The following is a 12917-nucleotide window of genomic DNA, read 5'->3' on the forward strand; positions in this document are numbered from 1 at the left end:
TTTCTTTAACATTAGTAGATGAAATGAGTGGAAATAATGATGATTATCGCAGAGTAAATATTCAACATGCGCTATCAAAATTTCAATTTTGTTGTTTATTTTATATGTATTTTTTTTTTATAATTGAACACGCAATTCAATTTGAATTTATTTGACTGTATTGATGCAGACCGAGTGGGAATTTTTCCTTTTAATCATTCATAATGCCATGTTTACATTCTTTAGACGACAAATCCAAAAAGTATAATGATGTATTTGCATCAAAATTCCACGTTATAAGATTCATTTGTAGACTATTATGTTAAGTTGTTATAATAAAATATACAAATAAAAAAGTTGTTTCAAACAACTACAAACGATATAAATAATAATTATAATTGATTGATATTAATTACGGTACTTAGATTGACTGCTGGATACTTCATATTCAGAGCTATATGTCGGGGAAAATCTCTAATAATATATATAGGCTAACTTATTCTTTATATACAGAAGAAAAATTATTTTAAATTTCTAAATTTTAATTAATTTCAATCAATTGGCAGCGAACAATGAAAAAGAAATATCCAAGACAGTAAAGATAACAAATAGACTGCTATTCTGAGCCTTAAAAATTTTCATGAGCGAGTTGACCCGGATATATCTAATCCCGTCTTCACTGTTCAGTCGCCTCATTGTGTGTCTGACTGAACCCATAATGAGATGAAAAAAGCCTTAGTGCCTACAGAACAGACAACTTACAATTTATAAACAAAACTATAAAAAAATTCGAGACAATATTATGATAATTATAGTCATATATTAAATTACACGATAATCTATCTCTATATTATTTGACAATAAATATTGTCTAAATGATAATTCCCTGTTGAAAGACAAAACAGAAGCCGAATCGTAACAATGAAACTATCAGAAGAAAAAATTTAAATATACTGTATAATAATATAAATTATATAGAAAGCGTGATTTTTTCCTCATTACTAAGCTAATTTCTTTTTATAGAATTTTTTAGAGGTAGAAAACTACAATAGTGCTTCGTACTTCGAATTTAATTCATTCCAGGAGACAGTTCGAACTCCGAATCGTTCGAAGTAATTTTTCTGATTACAAATAATGGAAAGAGATTTAATTTATTCCCAGACCCTAAACAATACCCATTTCGATAAACTTAAAACGGCAAATACACGTAATTTAAAGTAAAACAACATAATTAAATTCCCTAATAATAAATTAAAACACGAAAACAATAAATAAAATACGTAAATTCAGCATCTTAAACATGGCCGCCAGATCCGCCACACAGGTACTGTACCGTTTTCATGATTCGAATGAGTTCCTTCTCAAGCCTTCCTGTTAATAGTTAGACTTCATTGCTCTCACACACTTCTCGGATTTCATGATTAATAAGTAAAGGTTATATTAGGTTGAACAGAAAGTTTTTACGTGTCTTTAAAGCTGTCGTTACTTAACATAAATGTGTAGATGTACGATTTAATTGTAACAGTTGTAAATTTTAACACATTATTGCAAATTTGAGATTATATTCTTTGTTCGGAAGCTTATTTTACGCTTCAAGTGCATTTTTCATTCCGCGCGCAATTCGAACTTTGAAGCATAGTATATATTTTACTGTATATATTTTATTTTGTGGATTAGCAATCTCTTTATTAAGCGTTATTCAACAAACTTGTCTTTCAAAAAAATTTTAAGAAAAAGAATCGTAAATAGTTACCTGATCTACAAGATAATATTTAACTGAAAAAATGACAATTTAAATTAATAATAGGTAACTGAAATAAAATGAAAAAATAAATACTCAATAGAAACAGAAAAATGTAATTTAGTTTGGCTAAAAGTGAATATCTTTAACAATGGTCTACATATTTAACTGGATAGCCTACATCGAATAATAGTAAGTTTAGAAAGCAGAAGAATAGGAAAATAAAACAATCGCTTCGATCAAAACAAGAAGTATGGAAATTTTCTTTAAAAAATATAAGGGATCGGCTAAAAACAAATTGCTCTGAATTAAGAGTGTCAATATTATCTAAGTTAAAGTATTTGAAGACTGTGCAATAGAGGAAGTTCATTAATGCTTGAAAATGCTTTATATCGAAACGTATCGAAGTTCGTACTATTTATTACAAAAATATTAATGCATTTGTAAAATAAACTTTATGTATTTTTATGTAAACTTGATTTCATTCCAGCAAGTAAAAATCTTATTACAGAATAAAGGTGACATTGCTTTGAGACTTAATAATTAGCTACAATAAAAACGGTTGTGCTGTCTTTTTAGCCTCTTCATTTAAATCCGATTGAACATATTTGGTTTCATTTCGTAAAATTGCTTGTGAATCTACATAAAATACCAAAATATAACTGTAGAAGATAATTTATTTAGGACCTAAAGCTATTTGTAGTTAATCGATATAATGAAGATCCAAAAACAAAAAAAATTATTCAAAAGTTCTAAAGTATAATTTTTGTATTAAATATATTTATTCGAATTCCTTTACTAAATTTGATTTCATCTTTAAGTTAAATATAAGTTTAATATACATAGAAATATTTCTTTAATGGATCTTTTTATTTTTAAATACACAAATATGATGTAGCCTACATAATTTTGTTCATGGATTAAATAAATCGATTCTGTTGATTTTATAAAACTGCATACATTGATTCATAATAGCACATTGTAGTCACAAATACTGGATAAGATAATATAAAATTGACTCTTTTAACACATCAAATATCAAACTCGGCCTTTTAAAGCCGAGTTTGATATTTGATGTGTTAAAAGATGTTATATTATCTGTTAAATGTTTATTAAAGGTGTATTGATGGTTCATTAGCCTAAGTGTTTTTAAACACTTGTATTGATGTTTATTAGCCTAAGGGTTTAAAAACACTTAGGCTAATAAACCATCAATACACTTTTAATAAACATTTCTCAGTAACAGAAGGTGTATTGATGGTTATTAAGTCTTTTAACATTTTATCTTTAACTGTCTACTTGGACATTGCTTATTAGTAACGTCCAACTAATAAGCAATGTCCATGTAGACAGTTAAAGATAAAATTAGAAATAAGGACAGTAAGGCATTGTTAACTAATTAAGTCTTTTAACATATTTGTAAACAACATGAGTACTATTACATCTATTGTATCTATTGTAAATTTAAAATTAAAATTCTATGTATTGAACAAATATCCATAAATTACATTTGTTTCCGTATAAAATAGATTTCTTATATTTAAACTTTAAACGATACTTCCGCTATTTTCTAACTGTTTTTTTTTTTTTTTTTTTTTTTACACAATACATTTTCAAACTTAAATAATTTATTGTATTACAATACTTGTATAACATGACAGTCGTGTATACGAAATAAATAAGAAAAATGTTCGTAAATGTTCATTGAAGATATAGAATAATTGCAAATCAGTATAAGAAACGTATAAACTCTATTTATAACTGAACTAATTCTGTGGCTGAAGTACTGTACTTTAGAAAGTGTCCGACGTGGAAATAGAATCGTTCGGTCGTCACGACGACGATGGGGGGAGGAAAAGGTGAGCGTGCGAGTACTTTGCGTGGCCACGAGGTTACCCGTAAGGCCGCTATTCTGCCAGCGTAACGCTCACGCAAACCCTTCGTATAGAAGCGATTACGGATCGACGTTTGACTCTGTGCGTTATCTCGCACGCGTCGAAACTCGCTAATCGCCATCGCCTAAGACCGGCGAAGACCGCCCACCCGTCAGTCGACCAATCCGATGACGACGATGGCGTGCGATATCTCGTTCCACTTTTTCTTGGCAGAGATTGCTTGATATCATTTAGTATTGCTATCCGCGTAATGGATTTGAAATCTATACATAAAAAAAAAGTCCTTTCTAGTAACTTATGTTAGATGTATGTGTGCAAGAAAGATTTAAATGCCCTAACGACATAATTTGTTCTCATCCAGGAACTTTTTTTTTTTGGAATTGAAGTCGTGCGTGTTTCGGCTTAAGTGGTTAGTTGTAATTGAAGTTAAAAGCCATCTAACAATACCTTTAACGTAGCTAACATTGTACACTCGCACGATAACTACTTTGTATAATTTCGGGGATCAAAAGACATATTCTGACTAGACGAAACGAACGGGGACATATAGATCTTAAATATCCTTATAACAGTTAATAAAATCATACTTAGAAACAGAAACTCAATGGTCATTTTTCGACGTTGGAAGTTAAATATTGGTAAGATCCGAAGAGGGAATGGAATTATTTAATGAGTAATCGGTCACAGATGGCTATTATATGTATTCACTCTCTACTTACACAGATATTATCCTTCCCGATATTCGATTGACGTCCCTCCGGTGGGATTGGCACGCGTTCCTATTGTCTGTACCAAGAGGAAGAGTCCATTTACTTACCCTCGGTCTCCCGGGAAGACAATATTTACTTCGACTACCCTCTCGTCGTTTCGCATATTTCCGTTAACCCTTTGCAGCCCATTGGTCGGTAAGGTTGAGTCATTCTTTCTCTCCAATATTTCCGCAACTCGAACACCCAAATTTAGTACGGGATAATTGGATTTTCGGAGTGTTCACCTCTGTTCTCCATAAACGTATTACCCAAAAGGTGATTTCATATCGATCTCCAAATTACAATTTCTCTCCTCGTAAATCCTATATTACCGTCACTCTCGACTGAATTTATAAAGTCTCCTATCACTTATTAGTAGATTATTTGTGGTCAAATTGTTGCAGTAACATTTTGATTGCGATGAAAATGTGATTAACACGAGGAAAATGTTACTAGACTCGTTGCAGAGATTACGAATAGGCCTACTACTGGATTTTAATCTGGTATTCGCTAATGTAAAATAAAACTCTCATAAATATCTAAATTCGTGCCATAATTCATTATTTAATTTGTATTAATTAAAAATCTTGTTTGCTAATAGTGCTTTTAATGTTATCTTTGCTGCATGACTAATAACTGTTACGAGTAAACAAGGGGAGAGAGGTAACTAACGCTCATTGGTAACCATTGCAAAGTTTTTCAACTAATGACTAATATATATGGAAAATGGAGTAATATAATAAACTCGGTTGCAAAATTAAGCGTTTTTATAGAGCGAGTGCACGAAGTCGCCAGCGACGGTTGCCTCCGCACGCAAATAGCGATGGAAAAACAAATTCTTTCGGACTAGAGAAGAATTCTTATGGAAAGAAAAACAACAAATGAAGCAATGTTGTTTAAACTTTCACAGAAAGCTGAAGCGTGGAATTTTAATATGTTTCTTTTAAATTTCTGTCACGCGAGAATGAAGAGCACTAGGTTTTATGTTTGGTCACGACATTCGTTTACTTACTTGAACATTTACATAGGTGAATTTTATCTACACGATTTGTTGCAGGGTCTTGCAGTTAAAAGCTTCTAAATTGTTGCATAAATCTTATGCCAAAATATTGATATTCTTAATAATTAAAACAGGAGAATGTAAATTTCATGTGGATTTCTTAATAGAATTAATAATGTGACTGTCTAAATTAGGAGAAACTTGTAATGAAATAAAAATTTTATTGAAAATACGGAAATTAATTAATGAGTTTTTCCAAATGACTGATCTTCATTCGATCATTCAACTATAAAAATTTCGTTAACGAAGATTTCATTAGGAAATTTTTAATAGTTTTGTAACAATCTTAACGAATTAGGAGAATATTTTGTCACTCAATTGTTTAATTTCTTTTTATAATATTGTGGAATCCATTTTCATAAGGTTAGTCTAACCTCCTGGATTTGAAAATAAAAATAAAGTACAAGATATAACAAACGTAAATCATAACTTCTTAATATAAGGATATAAATTAAAATTATAATCCACTGTATGATGTAACAAGTCTCTCTCTCAATAGAAATAAAAAATTGAAAAAAAAATCAAACACACAAATACCAAATTATAATTTATTTACTCTGTTTTATAATGGCCAACAACTTTGATGCATAAAAATATAAACTATAACAAATAAATGTGTGAACGTGTTTAAAATTTCAAATTTATGAAAGTTTAAATAAGCCCACAATAAAATATGTATTTAAGTATGTCATGTTCAAACTCGATTGTTTCATATAATTGCCTTTACAGGAAACTATAAATTGGAACTTATAACACAGGAAATTATAAATTGATAAAAATGGGTATGAAAATTCCTGCTGACTAAAATTATTAATCAAACAAAGGAAAATGCTTTTTAATTTCTTAACAATTAGACTTATTATCTTGCTATTTATGTATTGAGTCGTTATCTATATAGGCCTATAGCTTTATTTAGTGAAAATACTAAAATGCATTAGCAATAATTTTTCTGAGATGTTTAACGAATTGCGTAATACAAACAAAACGTCCATTAAATATTTCTATTTTAGGAAGTCTTTATAAAAGAATAGTGATATATCGACAGTTTGTTACACAAAAATCGGAATAATAACGCTATATTTTCCCATTCCGAAATAATAATTATGACTAAGAGTATGTTTTTCCACGGACGCAACGTGGGCGGGAAGACCCATTACGGCAGGGGGTGGAAACAGAACCTTTTGACACGGTGTTCTCAAACCCGTCGATGAACTAGTTTGGGGGGCAATGCGACAGACGTTCGCATTCCCACCAGACGCATCGACCGTCGCGTATTGTCGAACGGGCCATGATTTATAGAAGTCACCAGAAAAATTGGCCCTTTAATAGGGGTCTCGCACTTTCCGGGTCGAAGGTGGAAAGATACTTCCACCCCCCTCTCTTTGTCGGACCGACGCAATTGGCGAAAAGTTTTCGCGTTGCTAGGATACCAGATCGACGACGATAATCGGTTATCGATAAAAACATGTCTCTATCTGCCACGCTTTTTTCGTAAGAATTACGCAGTTACTCTCTCTTTCTCTCTTTCTGCGTATTTTTCTTCCAAACTTTTCGGTAGTTTACAATTAGAAAACGAATAATATCGAGTTATTTTAATAAGAATAAAGAATTCCTGTTTACGAAACGGTGAACTCAAAGAACGATTGCTCAATTATATCCGTAATCTAGATCACGCATTTAGAACAAATCTGATTAAACACCAGAATGTAAATCGTCGATCTACAATCAAATATTAATCGCGTATCTTTTTCCCTTTAAACGCGTGTTATTAATTTTAAAATCGTGCACCGCAGAAAATAGAAGATGTTTAGATACAATCTTCCGAGAAAACTACGAATAATATATTATTGCAATTATACGTGTCTATAGTGATGAGGTACCCGCTTTACACGTAAGCTTTGTTCTTATATAGGTTATAATAATGTTTAACTAAGCCAACCATTAGACTAAAGCATCTTCAATTGGAAGAAATGTCGAATTAAACTGAATTTTATACCGAATAAACGACTTTTTTATTATGATAAATTTCTATATAAACTGTTTCTTTCGTTAAATCTATACATTTTAAAAAATCTTATTTAATATATAAATATGTTTCACTGTTAATAATGTCTCACGCACCTATAAAGATTATTTCGTGATCCACAAATATTTACAATAATTCATAAACGTAAATAACAATTAAAAGCATACTTTGTCAACGTAAACTACAGCATGTTTAATGTAGTGTTTAATGACAGATTAGTATTAACGGAACACTAATAAATAAGTGCATGTTTTAGATAACTCTTGCTTAAAATATTTATCATTTAGGCTCATTATCACTTTATATAGCACTGATCTGTATTGGAGAGATAGATTCACATCGTATAAACGCGTTACAGGTATGAATAGACGTCGAAATAAATAACGTTAATAGGCGTCAGAATTTTATCGATCTTAAGTTATGGGCTGTCTGTTATTAGCTTCAAAGTGGTGTGTTGATTTCCGAGAAACGTAAGTAAGTCTAATTTGTACTTTAATAGGTACAAATTACTTATTTTAGTATTAATTAATTATGAAATAGATTGATTTTCGATAAAATTAATCTTAAAGCATTGTATGATAATTGTCATAAAATATATTGCGCTGATGATTAAGACCATTTTAAACTCGATTAATAGCTAGAATTTAAGATGGTTATAAGTTATCTCCCGAAACAATAAAAATAAAAAATATATATCCTATAGGCCTACATAATATGATGACATTCCGATCTTTAAGAGATACAAAAGTTAGTTATTCGAAGAAGAAAACAAAAATTATTGGAAATAATGTAATTGTTGTGTCATGCGACAAAACGAGACTTGAAAGTTAAATTCTCAAAGCAATATTATGAGAAAAGAAAGCTTTTTTTCCATTCACTAACCGATATGTTTGTTTCTGAAATATTACGTCACTGATATTGACATTCTCTTAAAAAGGACATTGTATTATTCTCTAAAGTGTTATACAAGTTTTCGTAAATCGATATTTTTTTTCAGAATCTTAAAACTAAAACTGTGATTAGGTCACACAGAGCGTTACGTGCCTATGTTAGCTATGCACCAAAAACTAGATTCCTTTGATCATGTACATAACAGTACAGTACTGTACTGTTCTGTACATGATTCTGTTCTGTTCTTTCACATTAACAGCAAATTATTTTGTCACAGCATACGAAGTGCTTTGTGTGGCCCTAACATTATTCTGTTAAATTTTTGAATGCTGATTTTAATGCGTTAAGCGCGATAAACTTTCTTATACAATTTTTGTTAATTAATAAAAAATCAGGACGAGATTCATAGTTAAAATTCGCGAGTTCAGAAGAAACATTGAAACAATGTCTTTACAATTCATCCAATTTTAAATCTCATCAGACTACATACTATATTGTAATAAAAAATACGTCATAATAGCAATTTCATATCAGAAAACAAAACAAAAAAAACTAGCACAAATGGGTCTAAATTAGTGGTTCCTAACCTGTAGCCCTAATCACGATAAGCAAAGAAGTCCGTAGATCCACATTAGTACAAATTAAAAACACACTAATAATTTATAATCTTAGAATAGTATTCTGTATAACTTATATATAGAGAGATCTGTCTTAGTATAAAATAAAAAGTATAGCCTATAAATTTATGTACTGTGCTCATTTATAATACAAAAACGACTAAACAGATGTTCATCAAATATGCTCAACATGCTAAATTATATCTGAAGAAAATTATAGATTTCACACAGGCCTATTTATCCATTTCAAACCTCGCAATTCTAAATACCTAGTAACTAAACTTTCATAATAACCCTGAAATTCGTGCAGGAATTCAACCTTCTCATTAAAATATAATATCCAAACATTTTAGTAATTAGTAATATCCAATTTTAGTAATTAATTGAATGTATATGAACATGTTTTTAATAGATACAATAAATATGTATTTAATATTCCTTATTATTATAAATAATATGAATTAATAAAACTATATTTTAATGTGACTATATTTATTTTTATTTAATTCATTTAATATTTATTTATCACTGTTCTTAAATTAATAAATAGTAAGGAGTCTGATTATAGAAGGTTGGGAACCATTATATCAGACTTTATTCCTCCAAAGTCCACAATATGAAAGTAATAAAATATCGATTTTATTATTTAATTTTCTTATTTTATTACATTTGCAAGTATCTGTATTTAATTTAATTCAATTACAGTTTTTTTTTTCTTTCTTTGAATTTTTCAATGGTCAAATCTTTCTCATTTTTAATTTAAAAATATTAATAATTAGAGAATAAAGTATTTTAAAATATTTTATCATATGTTTAATAAAGAACAATATAAGTAAATTACTACTTAAGTTTATAACAGAAGAGGTATAATAACGAAATTTCTATGTATATCTGTATGATACAATGGTTTTATAAGGACTATCTTTACTTTCTGTTTTAATTTTAAATGTTTAAAATCGTAAATATAGCTTTTTTTTTCCTCCCTCTTGCGAAAAATTTTCATTTCATTCGAGAAATAAATTTTGTTTGCCAGCTGCAAATAGTCGATTTAATCGATCAAAATCTGTCAGTTTAGACTAAATAAAAACTCCACTCCTTTTTAGGCGCTGGTCCGATGTCAGATGCAGCAATACTATCTTTTGTTCTTTTGTTCAATATTAGAAATGATTTTACAAATAACGACAAATGACGATGCAAAATTTATGTTTGATCATAAATATCGAAATTAAAATATCAAAGTTAAATTCAGACATTTTAAATATTGCAATTAATTTAGGTTAATATGAAAGTTAAAATTATGGAAAAGATCCATTACACTAGAAAACTATAAAAGGATATGAAATCACGATTTGAAAATAGCTAGTGATTTAGTATTAGATGACTTTTCTAATGAGCTAGCATTTAAATGTGTTAAAGTCAGTTTTCTTTTCCGATTATAAATAATATAAAAGCGTTTTTAAAATATAGTTTAAATAAAATTTTATTATTACTCTCTGAATAATTTATAAGACAATAATGATAATTATTATATATTAAAAAAATATAAAATCATCATTAATGTGTAATGGTGAAGTAGCCCCAGTCCACCTTATACATTACTACAATCCATTTACATGGTTACAATCCAAACACATGATTAAATTCTATATTTTTAGTTATGTTTATCCGGTTTCGGAGCAAGAAGAATAGTGAAGTGGGCCACCCTCTAAAACATTAAAATACATTGTGCTTAGATGCATTTTCAAAGTTTTAGCTTATAATTATATTTTTTTACAATTAGATTCTTTCTTCTTTCATTTAAAACAATAGAAAAATATTTATCGTAAAAATATTACAGTTAAGAGAAATATTTACAAAATGTCGAAACTTTAAATAGCCTTCTTAATGTAACAATTATTACATATGCCTTCTTAAAAACATTTTTTTGGATATTGTATATTATAGAGAAAGCTAGAATAATCCCAAACACGTCCGTTTTTGGATGTTATTAATGGATTTCAACACTTTTATCACATCTATTGAATATTATATTATTTCTGTAGATTTGCTGCACTAGAATTAGTTCTGCTGAAATAACTTAAATTTTAAAAACAAAATGAAAAAACCCGTAAGTGTTGAATTCTTGTAACAAAGTCATGATAAAGAATAAATGTAGCAACTCGTGTAATGTTTTAATATATGAGAATTTTTAAAATAGTATAATTATAAGACATTATTTCAAAATTATCAGGTCGACCTGTTCGGAAAACACCAAATGTAGATTTTATTAACGAAAATGTACAGTTATGCGAATGGTGAACAACAATTTGGGACTACCCTAGATGCGATCAGGATTTAAATTGAGGATATAAATTTAAGATATTTTCTCACTAACAAATGTGTCAGATTCAGCATTAGAGAGAAAGGAAGAAGCTTTATCACTGTCATCCCAATGAAAATACTGGAAAACAAGAAATAGAAACAAGAAAGAGAATGTGGAAAGCAGAGTAACACTTCCATATTCCACTAAGAAACGACTCATTCTCTCTCCTAATAAATTTATATACAGTAGCTTCAAAACTAAAGCTTAAACTAAAGGATTGAATTGAATTGATGTAATAAAGCAACGCAACACATGGGCGATATGCCAAAGGATCCCTGCTATGGGGAAACTGGTCCCTTCTTAAATGTTAGAAACGTGAAGATAGCCTAGTAAATTCTATTTGGCCAGTCCCATTGGTCAGGAGCAAACCGCGTTCAGCAACTTACTATCAGTGTTCGGTAGTTTTATCCATTCGGCCATGAGTGGACGAGTGGATAAAATGGGCTTCTGGCCTTGTAAACCAAAACTGCTTCTAAGTGGCAAGCATCTAACTAAATAAGCAACCTATGACATACTCCATTTCGTATGAAACAGTCTTCAAATAAAGACCAAATTTATCGAGAATAAAGGATACTTCTGCATCTACTTCAATGAAAGTCACAAACCAACCTATTGAGAACTAAATTCAGTATGAAGATGGGGCTGTAAAAGCCACATTGGTATAGAGAGAAAAATCATAAATATACGGTATATTTGTCTGTAAACTTTGCAAATTCAATGAAAATAACGTAATTTTAATCATAGAGCTATTTTAATCGTTAGTCGTAATGGACAACTTGGGAATGCGCTAAATTTCGTAATAACATCATAGATTTTCAAGTTGTTTAAGTTATTTATTTTGTCATTACATCATCAACAGTTTTATATTTCGTTTATCTTAATTATAACTTTGATGGAGTTACCTAGATAAATGTGGGTACTAGTTAATTTAAATGGTGCTAAAAAATGTACTGTACTTTTTCAGCAGAAATAAAACTCTCAAAAAATAATGCAATGTAAGTACTGTACAATTTATCGTATAAATGCAGTTTTGAAATATTAACTTGATTTTGTTTAGTCATGTCAGGAGAAGCATGCAATGATCCATACATGTTCGGCATTATCCTGACTTCCCCTAACATTTTATTTAAGCATGCAGCGAATTAAATATATATTGATATTTTAATTCACCAGAATTTGAACATAAGAACATTATATGTGAAAGTCACATTTTTCTGAAAAGATTGTAAAGAGTAAAGAGACAGCATCATTACTTTCTTTTTAACACTTTTAATGCACTTTAAAAGTTTGTGAGAGGATTAATTATTCAAAATCAAGGTGTTTTTCGATATTGCTAGACATACAAATATTTTTATTGGCAAATCCTGAAATAAATGTTTTATCATCTGCTGATGTGCTATTTAACAATTCCTGTTTTTTTAATAAAAAAAATACACAGCAGGAAGTATGTGACATTCATTATTAATAAAAATTACAAATTACTATTATATATTTCCTACTTTTAAAATTATGAAATTTAAATTAAAACAATTCGGTATTCTTTTAATTTAAATCTCACTGTAGTTAAATATTTGAGAAACTATAAGTTTAAATTTAA

At 29.3% G+C, this 12917-nt stretch overlaps 1 protein-coding gene across 1 annotated transcript in view; it reads right to left on the minus strand.

Moving 5' to 3' along the window:
• LOC136980687 (dynein axonemal heavy chain 2-like) overlaps positions 1-12917 on the minus strand; it is a 647596-nt gene that overhangs the window by 543313 nt on the left and 91366 nt on the right. The gene's annotated exons all lie outside the window — the stretch shown is intronic.

Source organism: Centruroides vittatus, unplaced genomic scaffold (genome assembly GCF_030686945.1).
Source record: "Centruroides vittatus isolate TY-2023 unplaced genomic scaffold, ASM3068694v2 contig_717, whole genome shotgun sequence".
NCBI classification, from domain to species: Eukaryota; Metazoa; Arthropoda; class Arachnida; order Scorpiones; family Buthidae; genus Centruroides; species Centruroides vittatus.